We start from the raw sequence: 18688 nt of genomic DNA on the forward strand, positions 1-18688 counted from the left end.
CCCGGCTAATTTTTTGTATTTTTAGTAGAGACGGGGTTTCACCATGTTAGCCAGGATAGTCTCGATCTCCTGACCTCGTGATCCACCCGCCTCGGCCTCCCAAAGTGCTGGGATTACAGGCTTGAGCCACCGCGCCCGGCCTCACATTGGTAATTCTAAAATGCTTTGAGTGACATCAGAATCACCTAAGATGTGGGAATGACAATCAATTAATTAATTTATAATTAATCTAAGAAAAGTTATATACATTTTAGAGACCAGGAAGACTAAAGTGGCTTCTGAATTACTGTGTTTATGAACCAAGAACTGGATTATGAAGACTTTTATAAAATCATCTTGAGGTAGGAAAAAAAACAACGTTCTGAGAGTACGATGCCCATTTTTGTGTGTGTTTACAATATTGTGATTGCTGTAATAATCAGGCAGTGAGAATACTAGCCCTTCATCTGATAAGCCACTGTAACCCTCAGGTCCTTATTAACCCTTTATAAAGCTGGTGATATGGTGTGGCTGTTTCACCACCCAAATCTCATTTTGAATTGTAGTTCCCCAAATCTCCATGTGTCATGGGAGGAACCCAGTGGGAGGTAACGAAATCATGGGGGTGGTTGCCCCTGTGCTATTCTCTTCATGGTAATTGCTCATGAGATCCAGTGGTTTTATAAGGGGTTTCCCCCTTCACTTGGTTCCCAGTCTCTCTCCTGCCGCCCTGTGAAAAGTAGGCACCCTTCTAGGGGCATGCATTATCACGTGAAAGTATACCAATGTTAAATGCAGAAACAATAGACTCTAAGGAGACTTCAGAAAGGAAAAACAGTAATATAAAAGAGGTCAGAGCCGGGCGTGGTGGCTCACGCCTGTAATCCCAGCACTTTGGGAGGCCGAGGCAGGTGGATCACGAGGTCAGGAGATTGAGATCATCCTGGCTAACACGGTGAAACCCCATCTTTACTAAAAGTACAAAAAAAAAAAAAAAAAGCTGGGTGTGGTAGCAGGTGCCTGTAGTCCCGGCTGCTCAGGAGGCTGAGGCAGGAGGATGGCGTGAACCCGGGAGGCGGAGCTTGCAGTGAGCCGAGATGGCGCCACTGCATTCCAGCCTGGGCGACAGAGCGAGACTCCGTCTCAAAAAAAAAAAGAAAAAAAAGAAAAGAAAAAGCGGTCAGAAAAGGGATACCTCTCATTGACATCTATTAGACAAGTACAGGACAAGATCTTGACAGGGAGTGGAGGGATATCCTGCCCTATCTCATTAGGGTTACTCTGTGAAGCAAGACCAGCAGTGGGGATAGGTCTGAAACAGCCATGTTGTAATAAGTCTTTCCAAGAAAACGTCACTACATTATTTTGGAGGACAGTATGAAAGGTAAGGTAGCAGAGAGAATTGGGGATAATCAGAAAATAGGCTATCTCAGTCAGCTTTCTTCCCATTTGTCTATGCCACAGAGTCTCCCTCTGTTGCCCAGGCTGGAGTACAGTGGCGCGATCTCGGCTCACCGCAGCCTCGACTTCCCAGTGAGGCAGGAAAATAGGATCTGGAAGCAGGGAACACAAGGCCAACTCACACTTCAGCTATAACAGGAAATATCCTCTCCCTAGGGCATACACGGAGTAAATGACTTTGTAACTTTACTTCATCCTCTTCATTTACATAGGGTGTACCCCAAGTAGACGGTATTTAAACTCACAAAAACTCTGTAACGCGGCCTTTGAGCCCCTATGCTCAGCCCCACTCCCACACTGTGGAGTGTACTTTCATTTTCAATAAAACCTTTCATTCTTTCCTTGCTCTGTTTGTGCGTTTTGTCCAATTCTTTGTTCAAGACACCAAGAACCTGGACACCCTCCACCATTAACACCAGGCTCTAGTGATCCTCCCATCTCAGCCTCCTGAGTAGCTGGAACTGTAGGCACGTACCACCACGCCCAGCTAATTTTTGTATTTTTTGGAGAGACGAGGTTTTGCCATATTCCCCAGGGTTAAATTTTTTTAGTTTTATTTATTTATTTTTTTGAGATGGAGTCTCCCTCTGTTGCCCAGGCTGGAGGGCAGTGATGCGATGGGCTCAACTGCAACCTTCACCTCCCGGGTTAAAGCGATTCTCCTGCCTCAGACTCCTGAGCAGCTGGAATTATGGGCACACAACACCATGCCCGGCTAATTTTTGTATTTTTTAGCAGAGACAACGTTTCACTATGTTGGCCAAGCTGGTCTCGAACTCCTGACCTCAGGTGATCCGCTAGCTTCGGCTTTCCAAAGTGTTGGGATTACAGGCATAAGCCACTGCACCCAGCCAAAAATTTCTTTATTAAGCATTAATAACTGTTAGCATTTATTAAAACCCTGCCACAGTCAATCAAGGCCCTATACTATGTGCTCGAAGGCTAACTGAACACAAGACAGACCTCAGTTAGTGAAGGCTACATAAGTAATGCCTAAACATATCAGGTACTTTGAAATGTTAGATGTTTTCCTGACAGTTATCTAAAGTCTAGTAAAAGTTTACGGACTTTACCATTCACTTTTTCTACTTTCCTAGCTCTTTTGATTTTTACTTTTTAAAAATCTTACACTTCTAGTATAGAATACCTTTAACCAAAAGTCATGGGGGAAGGAGAAGTTATGAATCAATTAAAAAAAAAACTCAAGGGAAAAAAAAGGATAAAATTTTACTCTGAAAAGTTTCTAAAAATACTGATGTCTGCTGGTATGTATAAAGCATGTTTTAACCATCTTATGGCATTCTTCATGTTAGATATTTGCCATCAATCTATATAGCATACCAGGGGAGAAATTTATCTTAAAGCAGGGAAGTTGTTGGCAAGTATGATTAATTTAGCTTTGCCTTGTGTAATCATTTTTAGTATCTGTCTGTGTCCCAGCACATATTTCCCAATTTTCATAATTGCTTGTGTCTAGAGTTCAGAGAGTTCCAGGACTTCTTCCAAAAGACATATGTTTACATAAGCAAAATACACTTTTATTACAGTATAGTGTAAATCACCAACCAGAAAGGTTCTACAAACTTAAATTCCAAGCATTCTGAATCAGACCTTTAAAGCCAAAAACCTTTATTTCCATAACTGACTCATGACCTACTCTTTGAGCTTTTAAATTTTGACAGCTTTTGAGGACAGAGGCTGTCTTGTTTCTGTGTATTCCCAGAACTTAGCATATGACCTGGAATAGTCAGTGATCAATACATGTCTGTGAATATACAGGTCACTGCTGTGTACATATTGCTTCCTTTTAGTACTTTTATTCTCAAAATTACAACAGCTGAAATGTTCACTCATTTGACTACCAAGATCAATGTAAAATACACAAATAAAAAAACCAAGTAACTTTTAGCTCTTGCTCACACATACATAATCCTAGGATGGATTCAAAATGTCTCTACTTAACTTTTGTCAGGAATCTATTCAAAATGTCTATTCAACTACTAACTTTTGTCAAAAGTGATTCTGGGCAGGGTGCGGTGACTCACGCCAGTAATCCCAACACTTTGGAAGGCCACGCTAGGAAGATTGCTTGAGCCCAGGAGTTCAAGACCAGCTTGGGCCACATAGTGACACCCCATCTCTATTTTTTTTTTTTTTTTTTTTTAAAGTGATTCTGGCCAGACACAGTGGCTCACGCCTATAATCCCAGCACTTTGGGAGGCTGAGGTGGATTGATCACGAGGTCAGAATTTCGAGACCAGCCTGGCCAACATGGTGAAACCCTGTCTCTACCAAAAATACAAAAATTAGCTGGGCACCGTGGCGGGCGCTTGTTATCCCAGCTACTAGGGAGGCTGAGGCAGAAGAATTGTTTGAACTTGGGAGGCGGAGGTTGCAGTGAGCCAAGACTGGGCCACTGCACCACTCCAGCCTGGGTGACTGAGCAAGACTCCGTCTTGGGGGAAAAAAAAAGTGATTCTGATCAAAATTCCTATCTAAGCAAGGGCAACATAGTGAGACCTACGACTCAACATACTGAGTCTCTACAAAAATACAAAAACAAAATAAAACAGCCCATCAGTTGGGCATGATGATATGTGCCTTAATCCCAGCTGCTCAGGAGGCTGAGGGGAGAGGATCCCTTGAGACTTGGAGATCAATACTTCAGTGAGCTCTGATCCCACCACTGCACACCAGCCTGGACCACTGCACTCCAGAATTAACAACACAGCGAGACCCTGTCTCAAAAAAAAAAAAAAAAAAAAAAAAAATCCTCTGTAAGGACTATAACTCCATCTACGAGGCTTTCCTTAATTAATCTCAACCAAATCTGATCTCTTACATAGTCTAAATTCTTGTGTACTTAGGTTTTTTTGTGGTACTGTTTGGGACTTGTTTTAATGATTACGTTATTACTTGTATGCTTCCTATGGTGTTATTCTTGAATTCTTTATACTCTAATTTAACCAAAAATAAGGCCCAGCTAAAAGGCTTTCCAAGTACCCTCTGTGGGTTCCCCTGTTTGAGCCTGTGGGAGTAAGGCAGTAGACAGCACACTCTGAGAAATGTGCGCTATAAATTCTGTTTCATTTGATATTCACAACTATCCCCTTAGGATCTGTATTATCTTCATTATCATCATCCCCATTTTGCATAAGGCATGAGGAAGTTAGGGAAGTCATACTGCTTGTGGGACATAGATTCAAAAATGGACTAAGTGGCTAAAACACCTGTCTGTGTTCTTTCCATTACCTCTCACACACGAGTAAATAGCCCGTCATGTTGCTGTACCTTCTACTACCAGAATTCATATTTACTTTTAAATTGTGTTCAAAAGGGTCTATGTACACAATTAGTACAATACGTATTTACTCGTTTTAGGAAGTATTACAATACAGTTACTGTTGAAACACATGCCACAGAAATTGGTTCTTTACTCACTCCGGAAGGACCCAAGCGGCCTCCACTTGGGGTTCCTCCGGCTTTATGTGGCACTGCTGCACCACGTCCTCCCCTACACGTGGGGGTTGGTGGTCCGATTTCCTCACCCTCAACGGACCACGCGCTCGCAAAGAACCCAGGGCCTCTTCCACCAGCCCGCAGCCGGTACGCAGTAAACCTTTACCGAATGAATGAATGGAAAACTGCGAATTAACCGCATGTTACTTTGCAACATGGGCTGTATGTATGTATGTATATGTGTATTTATATATTTTTTGAGACGGAGTCTCGCTCTGTCGCCCAGGCTGAATGCAGCGGCGCGATCTCGGCTCACTGCAAGCCCCGCCTCCTGGGTTCACGCCATTCTCCTGTCTCAGCCTCCCGAGTAGCTGGGACTACAGGCGCCCGCCACCAAGCCCGGCTAATTTTTTGTATTTTTAGTAGAGCGGGGGGTTTCACCGTGTTTGCCAGGATGGTCTCGATCTCCTGACCTCGTGATCCGCCCGCCTGGGCCTCCCAAAGTGCTGGGATTACAGGCGTGAGCCACCGCGCCTGGCCCGCATTTTTTTTTAATGACACTTATTTCATCTATAAATACGCAGATGCACAGAGCGCCACTATACAACCTTTCATGTCACCCGCGGAGTTCTGCAGCCGTGACGGCAACTGCACCTGCGCACCTGGCAACACAAATAGGCCACACCCTCGCCACCATGTGACCTCCTCCCCATCACGGGACCCGTTGCTCCCCACGCTGGCCCAGGACCGCAAGTTCCCGGTTACCTTTATTTCGCTGGTTTTCCGAACCTCCAACGAAACGCACTCGCCGTCCGCTTGCTGTCCTCTTGCTTGCCGCTAGCTCCAGATGGCTACCATTCGGAAAATCAGCTCCGCTACCAAACACAAGTGGAAAGAAAGCGTAAGCGGGTGAAAAAGCTGAGAAAGTGGAAGAGGGCGACGGACCCCCAGCCCCTTAGCTCAAAATGACTACCCGGGAGCAGAGATACCCTTTGCGAAGCTTTCTTTTTCTTTGTGTGTCTATTCGTCAACGCAGGTGCCCCCCTCGCCACCGCCTCTTCACGTTTCCCTGTGCGAAAGGCTTTGTAGTCTTCCAATTAGCAAGTCAATGAAACCGGACGCCAGGGCACCCACCCTGGGCCCTGGCCTCTGGCGCTACTGATACTCTCCTCTCTTGCACTACCGCGGGAGTGAGGTGGGGGGGCTGGGAGAGGCAGGTGGGACTGGAGACTCATCTCCCACCTGCAACTAAGAAGACTATTTATGAAGGAGAACAAAGGAAAGCAAAACCTTTCCAGCTTCCTGTTTTCACATTGGATTATATTTTGTTTTGAAAATGAACACATAGAAGACAATTTTAGCCATATATAGGATAATCATAATTCCTAACCTACAAGAATACAATTTGTCATGCCCGTCTCATAATCCCTCATATCTAACGTTTGTTCCCATCACTTTCCGCTGTCCCTCAAGTTTCCTTCAGGCCTGTCTTCTCTGTCTGAATTGTCTGTAATTTGGCGCTGGAGAAATGAAGAAGTGGATCCTGCCTCAGGGCGGGTGTAGGATTACACACAAGTAGGGGCCCCAGTCCACAAGCAAAGGCAGGAAGGACTTGTGCTTGGAAGACTTCATAAATCACATTTATCTTACACTGGATGGTTCTGTTAGTAGGTCAGACTTTTAATATGAATGTTCACGCTCCTTCTTGTGAATCTATTTTAGGGGAAACCTAATTATTTTCTTTCACAATAAAGGGTTTGTTGGGAGAGTGGCAGAAAGGAGGAACTTTTTTTTTTTTTTTTTTTGAGATGGAATTTCCCTCTTGTTGCCCAGGCTGGAGTGCAATGGCCCGATCTCGGCTCACCGCAACCCCCGTCTCCCTGGTTTAAGCGATTCTCCTGCCTCAGCCTCCCGGGTAGATGGGATTACAGGCGCCCGCCAACATGCCCAGCTAATTTTTGTATTTTTAGTAGAGACAGGGTCTCGCTATGTTAGCCAGGCTGGTCTTGAACTCCTAACCTCGGGTAATCCACCCGCCTCGGCCTTCCAAAGTGCTGGGGATTACAGACGTGAGCCACCGCGCTCGGCCTGAATTTCTTTCAATGGTGCCAATCTTACGGACCTCAGACACCTCTCAGTGAGAACTTGCTGGCATTTTGTGTGGAGAACAGAACCGAGAGGACCAATCTGGACAAGGGGAGCCAATTAGAAAACTGCAGGCCCAGGATTATCTTATTTTCATTCTCTAGAGCAGAGTTGCAATAGAGCGCTATTGACATTTTGGACTAGATATTATAATTCTTTGTTGTAGGGGCTGTTCTCTGCATTACAGGATGTTTACTAGCATTCCTGTTCTTTACCTACTATATTCCTCAGTCACAGCTATTTACCTACTATGTTCCTCAGTCATAACAATTAAAAATGTCTTCTTACATTGTCAGATGACCCTTGTGAGGGCAAAATTGCTCCATTAGATAAAGTACTGCTCCACGAGTATGTAGCATTGTTTTGGCTTACTATTTATTTTTGAGACAGGGTCTGGCTCTGTCGCTCAGGCTGCAGTGTGCAGTGAAACAATCATAGCTCACTGTGGCCTCAAACTCCTGGGCTCATGGGATCCTCCCTCTTCAGCCAGTCCCAGTAGCTGGGCCTACAGGCACCCGACCACTACTCCCGGCTAATTTTTGTATTTTTTGTAGAAACAGGATTTCACCACGTTGGCCATGGCTGATCTCGAACTGCTGATCTCAAGCGACTTACCTGCCTCAGGCTCCCAAACTACTGGTATTACAGGTCTGAGCCACCAAGCCCAGCCTAGTTTACTATTTATTGATTAGGGTATTTTTTCAGCTTTGTAAGGGACCGTCGTTAACTTGTAGACAACTGTGATGATGCAAATGAACTTCGTCTGATATTTAGTTATTTTCTGTCCTGTAGAAACAGTAACAGTTATATTGCCCTATGGGGCAGTTTCTAGTTCTCTATCTCACTTAGCAAAGTTAATTTACAGCATCACTTCTTTCAGTGACTATCAATAAATTCTTTGAATCGGTGTTACCATCTTGATGATTCCCTCATTAGTGAATTAAACCTTTGGCAAATGTTTATTTCATATTCGTATAATAATCATGCATTTAACCATTTGAAAAGTGTATTTTGACCAAATGAATAATAGTAAATACATCTTTGAAACAGGATAACTTATTCAGTCCATTGAGGTTGGAGAGGAGATAAAACATTACATTTAATTCATCCAGACTCGCCCCACTCAAATAAATGTTTCATGGACTTGAGGAGATTAATGGCCAAGTTAAATGTGCTTTCAATTCTTGTTCAGAAAAGAAAAAAAAAAATCTGTGTGCCATAAAGGAGTGAACATTGGGCTCAATGGACTACTTGTACGAGAAGGATCATTTGCCCTGTGCATGTTGTATTACATGACAAGGTAATTATCTTTAATGGAACATGAAGAAGAATGAAACAGATTTCTTTTCCTTTTTCTTTCTTTCCTTTTTTTTTTTTGTTTTTTTTTTTGTTTGTTTGTTTGTTTGTTTGTTTGAGAGGGAGTCTTGCTCTGTCCAGCAGCTGGAGTGCAATGGCAACATTTCTGCTCACTGCAACCTCTGCCTCCTGGGTTCCAGCGATTCCCCTGCCTCAGCCTCCCGAGTAGCTGGGATTACAGGCGCCCACCACCATGCCCGGCTGATTTTTGTAGTTTTAACAGAGACGGGAGTTTCTCAATTTTGGCCAGGTTGGTCTCGAACTCCTGACCTCAAGTGATCTCCCCATCTCGGCCTGCCAAAGTCCTGGGATTACAGAGGTGAGTCAACATGCCAGGCCATAATGAAACAGATTTCCGATGCCAGATTCCACAAGTGGATTTCTTCGTTAATGAGGGAGGATAATAGCTATTCTGAGCTTCAGAGTCATAGAAAACTAGACAAGAACCTTACACTTTGCAAAACTAATATTTGAAATGATATTACCCTGTGTTAAAGTTGATCATTTAAAAACGTATCATTTTAGCACCCCCATGGGTAGGTTTCTGCTGAGTTAAGAATTAATGTGATGGCCAGCTGCTGTGGGCTCACGCCTATGATGCTAGGATTTTGGGAGGCCAAAGCGGACGGATCACTTGAGGCCAAGAGTTCGAGACCAGATTGGCCAACATGGCAAAATCACATCTCTACTAAAAATACAAAAATTAGCCAGGCGTGGTGGCTTGCGCTTGTAATCCCAGCTGTTCGGAGACTGAGGCGGGAGAACGGGAGAATCGCTTGAACCTGGGAAGCGGAGGTTGCAGTGAGCTGATATCGCGCCACCGCACTCCGGTCCGGGCGACAGAGCGAGACTGTGTCTCAAAAAAAAAAAAAAAAAAAAAAAAAAAAAAAAAAAAAAAAATAGTATGCTTTCGAAATTGCGTTATTTAGCCTGCTCTTCCTTCTCCTCCTCCTGTCAATTATCTCAATAAAATCTCATTAAAATTGCAGTGTTAAAATGTTTCAAATTCTATTTTTAGGCAGAGATTAAAATTGGTTATATAATGCATTCATCACAACAGAAGATGGTCATTGCTAAATTCTTATCAGTTCTTTGTGCCTCCTTAACATTTTATGTTTCTTTTTGTAAACTAGTGAGAGTGGTGCTCCTGTTTTCTCCCTGTTTCAGAGAAAAGGGCCTCTGAATATCAATCAATTCCGAAGGGGTACTGGATGTCAAAAGAATATCAACTGGATGTCAAATAGGTAAATAGGACGGCAAACGGCCACGATTGCCCAACCTCGCGCAGAGATGGCATCCCCAGCAGAGAGAGAAAGTTATGTGAATCCTTCGATAGCTCAGTTGGTAGAGCGGAGGACTGTAGTTGGATATTTCCGTAGACATCCTTAGGTCGCTGGTTCGAATCCGGCTCGAAGGAGTTCCTTTTTTTTTGCGTATAAGTTTTAAGATTCATTCTCAGAAATGAGTATTTCACTTATACATATCCTCGATGAGAATCTATTATAAAACTATTTTGGATGTGCAATGAATCTCTTTAATTTTTTTATTATTCTCCGTAATAATTTTTAACACGCGCCATCAAGACTTCATCCCTATAATTCATATAATCCAACTCTCTTAGAAGTCCTGGGCACTGAGGAAGTGAATCAGACACTGGTCCACTGGGCTAGAGATCCACAGAGGCCTCTCCACCCCTTAACCCCGGATCCACAGCCTGGGGAAAGGGGCGGCTGGTGGGAATTACTCGGAGCAACTGGTAATTGGTGGGGCACGCGCGTCCCCTGGTGTTCAAAGTTCTGAATCGTTGAGAGTTACATGCCGAACCACTAGCGTCTGAACCCTACACATCTGAAGCCGGGATGACATTCAAGGAGTCTATTCGCCCTTCTCCTTTTAATTGTCAAGGTGGTGGCTTTCGACCCTAGCTGAGAATATGTGGTAGATATTAGAATCACCTGGGGAGATTTTACAAAGCATCTATGCTTGAGTTTCTTTGGAGGTAAGATTCAGGTATTGTAGTTTCAAAAGCTCACCAGGTGACTTTCATGTACTGCAAGTTTTGAAAAACACTGGTAGAAGCGAATTATTTTAGAAGAAAATAATACATACGGGAAAAAATGGACAGGATTTCCTACCCACATAGGGAATTAGCTCACGAAGTAGAGATCTGGCATAACAGTGGTACATATTTGGTAATTTTGTGCCAATCTTATTACAATATATTAATCCCATTGTACCCCTTTGTGTCTGAAAATGTGATCCCAGGTACCTATGGTAGAGTTCTTAATGACAAATATCTTTGTCTAGATCAAAGTAAGGAAGCGTTTTCTGAGGAATTTGTGCCTGGCAATTTCTTGTATGTGCCTTCCCATGTTTCCAAACTTTTATTTTTTATGAAAATAATTCTCAAACTTGGATATGTATCAGAACCACGTGGAAAACTAATAAAAAAACACAGAAGCCCAGGCTTATTGAATTAGGGTGGTGGTTGGAGAGCCCTGCCCAAAACGCATTGGAAGCCACTCCTATTAAGGGCTGGAGATGGATCTAAACTGATAGCTCCCCATGAACTTGCTTTTTGAAAGCTGGTTGGGGGCAAAAGAAAAATGGCCTTTTGTTTGTTTTTTGAGAGGGAGTCTCGCTCTGTCGCCCAGCCTGGAATGCAGTGGCTCCATCTCAGTTCACTGCAAGCTCCGCCTTCCGGGTTCAAGAGATTGTCCCGCCTCAGTCTCTCGAGTAGCTAGGATTACAGGCGTCCGCCACCACGCCGGGCTAATTTTTGTGTTTTTAGTAGAAACGGGGTTTCACCATGTTGGCCAGGCTGGTCTGGAACTCCTGACCTGAGGTGATCCACCCGCCTCGTCCTCCCAAAGTGCTAGAATTACAGGCGCGAGCCACCGCACCCAGCCAGAAAACAAAACAAAACAAAAAATAGGTATTTTGAAAGGTAATGTTTGAGCCTTGAATGCGACATTTATTAAATAGTCCTGAACTAAGCTTCTTGCCAAGGCACAATAGATTTTGGTCCAGATAGATTCTCTGTCACAATTCTCCCATATGCCAGCACCAGGAACAGCAGAAGACCCCCCACCACCCTCCGGCAAGTTATAGCAAGATGACTTCAGAAGAGGAAGAGTGAATGTCAAAACAAAACAAAACAAAACAAAAACCCTCAAACATACCTACATATGCTTTGGCCCTCCCTCATTTTATTTTATTTGTTTATTTTTTTTGAGACGGAGTCTCGCTCTGTCGCCCAGGCTGGAGTGCAGTGGCGCGATCTCAGCTCACCGTAACCTCTGCCTTCCGGTTTCAAGCCATTCTCCTGGCTCAGCCTCCCGAGTAGCTGGGATTACAGGCATGCGCCACCACGCCCGGCTAATTTTTGTTGGGATTCATGCACCACCAAGCCCGGCTAATTTTTGTATTTTTAGTAAAGACGGGGTTTCACAATGTTGCCAGGCTGGTCTCGAACTCCTGACCTCTGGATCATCCTGTCTCGGCCTCCCAAAGTGTTGGGATTACAGATGTGAGCCACCACGCCCCGCCCAACATTTTATTGAGATAATGGGAGTGCATTTGTTACAGTTGTAACAACTTGAGGTGGTCCTCAATAGGTCGGACATGTAGGAAATAGATTCTAAGAATAAAAATGTAATTTTAAAAATCTTTTAAAATTTGTAATACAGGGCCAGGCGCGGTGGCCCACGCCTGTAATCCCAGCCCTGTGGGAGGCCAAGGCGGGTGGATCACTAGAGGTTAGGAGTTCAAGACCAGCCTGGCCAACATGGTGAAACCCCGTATCTACTAAAAATATTCCGGGTGTGGTGGCTCACAGCTGTAATCCCAGCTACTCCGGAGGCTGAGGCACAAGAATCGCTTGAACCCGGGAAGCGGAGGTTGCAGTGAGCCGAGATCGTGCCACTGCACTCCAGACTGGGCGACAGAGTAAGTGTCTCAAAAAAAAAAAAAAAAAAAAAAAAAAAGGAAAAGAAAAAGAAAAAGAAAAGAAAAAAATTTGTAATATGTCCTCAGTCTGCTCTGATAAAAATGTAATACATAAATGTAATACATAAATGATCGAAGTGCATAATAGATTTGCCAATGCACCTGGCAGAGATCAACGTTCAGAACTGAAAACCGTGAGAGAAATTCCAAAGAACCCAACTCTGTCTAGGATAGAACAGTCCGAGGACTAGATGGCGAGGGAATCTTGAGCTTGAAGGAAAGGCCACCCCCATTATGATATGGGAGTGTGTTGTTAGCTGTTTATGAGTCAGCAAGATATTCATGGAAAGATAGGAGTAAAGGCCAAAGGGTAAGGTGTGAGAGGAAACTACATAAAACTGGAGAATGCGGGCATCGATCCCGCTACCTCTCGCATGCTAAGCGAGCGCTCTACCATTTGAGCTAATTCCCCTCGTGGAAAAGTGTCTTTTACATCCTTTACCCTCTTTGATATCTGGAAGTAATTCAGGACTCACTGCTATTTCAATTGACTTTTGTCATTAGCCAATAGGAAAAAAATGAAGAACTGTGTATCAATGGTGACTAAAGAGCCTCAGCATGACTTCCGCCCCTCAGCGCCATCTATAATCTGTTTTACCATGTCGGATCCCGTCGGGAGGAGACCACGGAGTGCAGGTGAACCAGGGAGTCAGGGTCCTTAGAAACAGCTGTCTTGGGGATCCGGGAAGAGGTTAACACTGGAATCACATCTACGGAAACCGGGAACTGGAAGCAAATTGAGGATGCAGCCAGAAGGGAAAATCAAGTTTTTCAAGCAATGAGGTTCGGCCTTGGCCTAACCAATAGTTTCTACCACTCTCCGCACCCCTAAAATTTTCATCTAATCATCTGGTTCCAGAAACAGATTATCCAGCGTCTTTATAGATCTACGAATGTCCCTTAAAGTCGGGAGCGGTTGTTCACGCCTGTAATCCGAGCACTTTGGGAGGCCGAGGCGGGTGGATCACTTGAGATGAGGAGTTCGAGACCAGCCTGCCAATATGGTGAAATCCCCGTCTCCACTAAAAACACAAAAAATTAGCCGGGCGTGGTGGCGCACGCCTGTAATCCCAGCTGCTCGGGAGGCTGAAGCAGGAGAATCACTTGAACCCAGGAGGCAGAGCTTGCAATAAGCTGAGTTCGCACCACTGCATTCCAGCCTGGGCGACAGAGTAGTAAGACTCCCTCTCAAAAAGAAAAAGAAAAAGAAAAAAAATCCACTTTTTGTCTGGCTTTGTCACCGCCGGAGGACCTGTGGCCACGAGGGGGCGTGCGTCCCCTTTGATTTCTCTATTCTGGTTTCTGTAGTCCTGATTTCGATCAAGGGGTGTACAAATTATTTTTCTGAGGTAAATATTAGCAAGAGAAGCGAATATACTTATGGCTGCAGACTTAGAGGCAGAGTGTTTGCACAAAGACAAATGCTTTAGTTGCCACTTTTTCTTCTGGGCCTACTGAGTACCAGGTACTGTGCCAGGTGCTAGGTGCTAGGTACTGTTCAGCAGAAGCTAGTTGAGAAAAGGAGGATCCGTTGGGCATTGTTAGAGGCCCATCACTCTCAGAAAAGCCATACGAAAGCTGTCACCCAATATCTGCACCTTCAACTGCTTCTTTTCCAGAAATTCCATCATTAGAAACTTCCTTTTTTTATTTTCTAGTCTCAATGGAATTGGGGCAAGATGCTAAAAATTGAAAATGGAGAAGACAAAATGTCTTATTTAAGAAAGTGACTATGCTGCTCAGGACATAATAGGTCTTTTAAAGACCTTAAGACAACCTTTAGTACTTGCTCTTCTCTTTTGCTTTTTCATTGCAATCATGGCTGACAAAAAGTGGATAACTCTGTGGGAAGAAGACCTCCCAATTTCCTGTCCCCACCATTTTAGACAAGAGAGTTAAAAACTCAGATATTAGACAGGCGCAGTGGCTCACTCCTGTAATCCTAGCTCTTTGGGAGGTGGCTGGATCATTTGAGGTCAGGAGTTCGAGACCAGCCTGAGACCAACATGGCGAAACTCTGTCTCTACTAAAAATACAAAAATCAGCTGTGGGCCGTGGTGGGTGCCTGTAATCTCAGCTACTTGGGAGGCTGATGCAGGAGAATCGCTTGAACCTGAGAGGCAGAGGTTGCAGTGAGCAGAGATTGCACCACTGCCCTCCAGCCTGGGCGACAGAGAGAGACTCTCTCAATAAACAAGCAAAAAACCAGATATTCTAAGTGTGTGTAGAAACCCACCATTCATCTCAGAACTTGGCTCAAAGTCAGCCTTGCTTTGAGGTTCACACCACCTAGGTGCTTTCTCCTTCCACCCTGGACAGAATTTATCCAGTCAGTTTGGCCTCCCCTTACTCTTTTCTGTTTATTTTCTATGACTCTGTTAGCAGCGCAGGTGTGGAAATGAGGTGAAAGAAAATTAGCCCAATCCCATAGTTCAGATCCATGGGCTGTGTGTTGGCAGGACTGCAAACTGGGAGCAATTGGTTTGCCTAGAGCTTTTGAATTGGGAGTTCTGGTTTCCAGCAACATTGGATTAGGTATCAAATTTTACAACTTCTAGCTTCCACAGAAGTAAATTAAGGTCAAGAAACCCCATCTCTACAAAAAGTACAAAAATTAGCTGGGCTTGGTAGCATGTGCCTGTAGTAGTCCCAGCTACTAGGGAAGCTGAGGTGGGAGGATCACTTGAGGAGGGTGAAGTTGCAGAACTGTGATCATGCCTCTGCACTCCAGCCTATGCGACAGAGTGACAGACTGAGACGCTTTCTCAAAAAAAAAAAAAAAAAAAAAAAAAAAAAAAGAATATCTTAAAGTTCACATGGAAGTTTTAACAGTTGTTAGCAGTAGTTAAACTATTGACTCTCAACTCCACACCCACTGCTATGGACTGAATTGTGTTTCCTTAAAATTCTGTGTTGAATCCTGAACCTTTAAAGTGACTTAGTTGGAGTAAGGAAGTAGTTTAGGTTAAATAAGGTCATAGGGATGGGCCTTGATCCCTAAGATTAGTTTCCTTATAAGAGGAGACAGAGTACTCAAACCATGTGAAGACACAGCAATAAGATGTCCATCTGCAAGCCAGGAAGTGAGCCCTTACCAAGAACCAAATCAGTTAGCAACTTAATCTTGGACTTCCCAGTCTCCAGAACTGTGAGAAAATACATTTCTGTTGTTTTAAGCCACCTAGTCTGTGGTATTTTTGTCATAGCAGCCTGCTAGAGTTTGAATGTCTGTGTCCTTCCAAAATTCATTATACTGAAATCTAAGACCCAATATGATAGTGTTAAGATGTGGGGACTTTAGGAAGCCATTTGGCCATCAGAGCTATGCCATTTCTTTTTTGTGGGGGGGCCTTCTCTTTCTTCTGCCATATGAGAACACAATGTTTCTTCCTTTTGCCCTCCATTTCTTCTGCCATGTGAGGACACAAACATAGGTGCTATCTTGGAAGCAGAAAGCAGGTCTCACCAGACACTGAATCTGCTGGTACCTTGATCTTGGATTTCCCAGCCTCCAGAACCGTGAGCAATACATTTCTACATTTTTTTTTTTTTTTTTTTTTTTTGAGATGGAGTCTCACTCTGTCACCCAGGCTGGAGTGCAGTGGTGCAACCTCGGCTCACTGCAGCCTCTGCCTCCCGGTGTCTCCTGCCTTAGCCTGCCCAGTAGCTGGGACTATAGGTGTGAGCCACCATACCCAGCTAATTTTTGTATTTTTAGTAGAGATGGGTTTTCACCACGTTGGCCAGGCTGGTTTTGAACTTCTGACCTCAAGTGATCCACCCACCATGGCCTCCTAAAGTGCTAGGATTACAGTTGTGAACCAGAGCACCTGGCCTCCACTCTTTATAAATTACCCAGTCTCAGGTATTTTGACTCGCAGAACAAATGGATTCATCATACCGAATACTTCCAGTGTTCTGAAAAAACTGCGTTAAAACCGATTGTAGTTTAAAAAATGAGTATCAATATAATTAAAACTGAGTCTCCTTAATGCAACAAGACTTGAAGACCCAGAAACTTTCAGGACACATATTTAGGAATTCTAGAGAATGAAAAGCTGTGTGTCCTTCGATAGCTCGGTTGGTGGAGTGGAGGACTGTAGGTTCCTTTAAACTTAAGGCATCCTTAGGCCCCTGGTTTGAATCCAGCTCGGAGGATGTCAGTTTTTGAACTACAGGCTAATTAACGAACTTTACGAAAATAAGGCTCTAGACGGGAAAACGTATTAAGCTGCTCTTTAATCCCTTCTTTAATCCCCTTTGTGATACAGGAAGTAAGACTCTTAATCACATTGCAGTTTTACCACTTGACCCTATGGGTAAGCTTTGCCAAAAGGGAGGCTACAGACTCCAAGGCTGGAGGTGAGAAAGTGAACTTGTTTTCTTTCTGGGGCCTTCCTGTTTCTCTAGGTGTCACCCCAGTAACCCTAACAGAGACAACAACTTTGTAGCAGCCCCGTCTCGAAATTTCACTTCTTATTGGCATCTCTGTAGCTTTTCCGCGTGGTGTCCAAGGTACAGATAGGATACACAATAATGTCAAGAGAAGCTGTCCACATCCTAGGATCACTCCTCTCTAGCTGCTAGCTCTCTATTAGGTTAGAAACATTGAAAGTTATCATCTACTATTTTCTTAGTTACTCATGCAAGGGACTTAATTACGGAATTCAATATCAACTGTATGCTATTAATATTTCTGACAAGAGGCACTGGCAGTTGCCACTTGAAGAAAAACTTGGGATTTTTCCTTTTAAAGCCTTTTCTTGCGAGATAGATTTCTGCCTTAGATATAAGGAAGCTGAGCAGACAACAATCTACACAGAACCTCTCTCTATGTTGGACAATTTGCTTTGGAAAAGGAATATTTATATTTCCACGTAAAGTTTTCAAGAGTTTTTGCTTCATTTTAACCGCTCCACCATGGTTATGTAATATACACTCAAATTTACACAAACACGCACAGATGACACTTCCACGTTTCAACACTACAGTTATGAATGTACACAATTTATCATTCGACTTTCAGAAAGGAGAACTGCAAGGATACCGGAATGCTTTGTTCACAACCCTGGGATCCTCATCAACCCAGTTGTCTGTATTTAGGGCAACCATAGCATTTATCAAGCAAATCCAGACACTTTTAAGAGAGAAAGGAGGAGTTAATCACACAAAACAGCAGGACAGAGGGCGTAATCTGGGAGATTGTGTATATCTAGGGGAGGAGGACGGGGGATTCCAGTAAGGTTTTTGGTTTGAGCTATACCTAAAAATCCTAATGTTTTCAATATAAAACTCAATGCCTTTTACATATTTATAACCATGAAGCCAATTACCTAGATCATTACACAGAATGATTCCGGTGTCTGAGAATACTGCTTTAAAGCCGATGGTAGTTTAAAAAATTAATATTAATATAATTAAAACCTAGTCTCCTAAATGGAACAAGACTTGAAAACCTAAGAACTTCCAGGACGCACATTATTTTGGGGCTTCTAGAGAGCACAGAACTACGTGTCTAGAGAAAGAAATGCTTCGTGTCCTTCGATAGCTCAGTTGGTAGAGCGGAGGACTGTAGGGTCTTTAAATCAAGGTATCCTTAGGTCGCTGGTTCGAATCCGGCTCGAAGGACGGTAGTTTTGACCTACGGGTGAATGATTCCAGACATATATGATCTTTACGAAAATAAAGATCTAGACAAAAATATGTGTCAGACGGCTCCTTAGGCTCAACCTTGCGCAAGTAGACAATTTTTGGTTACATGCGTAAAATATTTTAGGAATAAACCAGAAACGTGGTAGCTTCACCAAAGGGCGCCTGCGTAGATGAAAAGCAGTGTTTCCAGGAAGTCTGAGGCTTCACTTTTTCCTTGTGAAATTTGTACCTCGCAACACTTCACCTCCACTCCCTCCCTGAGTCTCCTCCTGGCTCTTGGTTTCTTGATGCCATTCTTATTTCCCGCTACTGATCATGAAATGCAGTTTTTATTCCCACTTCCCCTCCCCAGCCCCGACCCGAGTTGACGTTCCACCAGCAAACCACAGCCAACGCCCGCAATGGAGTTCAGTTAAGAAGGCGCGTGGGAGGTGTGGGGAATGCCAGGAGCACCCTGGCCCCAAGGTTTTCATTTCAGTTTTTATTGGAGGTTAGAATATACGAAGACTTTTGGGGTCCTCTATCTTGTTACTTTTCTTCTTCTCTCCTTCTGTTTCTCTGTGTGTGGGGGTTTTTGTTGTTGTTGTTGTTATTTTAGACAATCTCGCTCTGTCGCCCAGGCTGAAGG

General features: G+C 43.8%; 1 long non-coding RNA gene and 3 other non-coding genes across 4 annotated transcripts; 3 read left to right on the top strand and 1 right to left on the bottom strand.

Annotated features, from left to right (window-relative positions):
• Positions 1-9726: 9726 nt before the first annotated feature.
• TRNAY-GUA lies at positions 9727-9817 on the top strand. Its single transcript is given in 2 exon segments — positions 9727-9763; positions 9782-9817. It is a non-coding gene; the product is annotated as a tRNA-Tyr (tRNA).
• A 375-nt stretch (positions 9818-10192) lies between these two features.
• Positions 10193-15588, top strand: LOC112623129. Its single transcript, XR_003119093.1, has 2 exons — positions 10193-10399; positions 12913-15588. It is a non-coding gene; the product is annotated as an uncharacterized LOC112623129 (long non-coding RNA).
• Positions 12748-12820, bottom strand: TRNAA-AGC. The gene has a single exon. It is a non-coding gene; the product is annotated as a tRNA-Ala (tRNA).
• A 2358-nt stretch (positions 15589-17946) lies between the features above and the next one.
• TRNAY-GUA lies at positions 17947-18036 on the top strand. Its single transcript is given in 2 exon segments — positions 17947-17983; positions 18001-18036. It is a non-coding gene; the product is annotated as a tRNA-Tyr (tRNA).
• Positions 18037-18688: the final 652 nt, after the last annotated feature.

This window comes from Theropithecus gelada, chromosome 4 (genome assembly GCF_003255815.1).
Source record: "Theropithecus gelada isolate Dixy chromosome 4, Tgel_1.0, whole genome shotgun sequence".
NCBI lineage: Eukaryota > Metazoa > Chordata > Mammalia > Primates > Cercopithecidae > Theropithecus > Theropithecus gelada.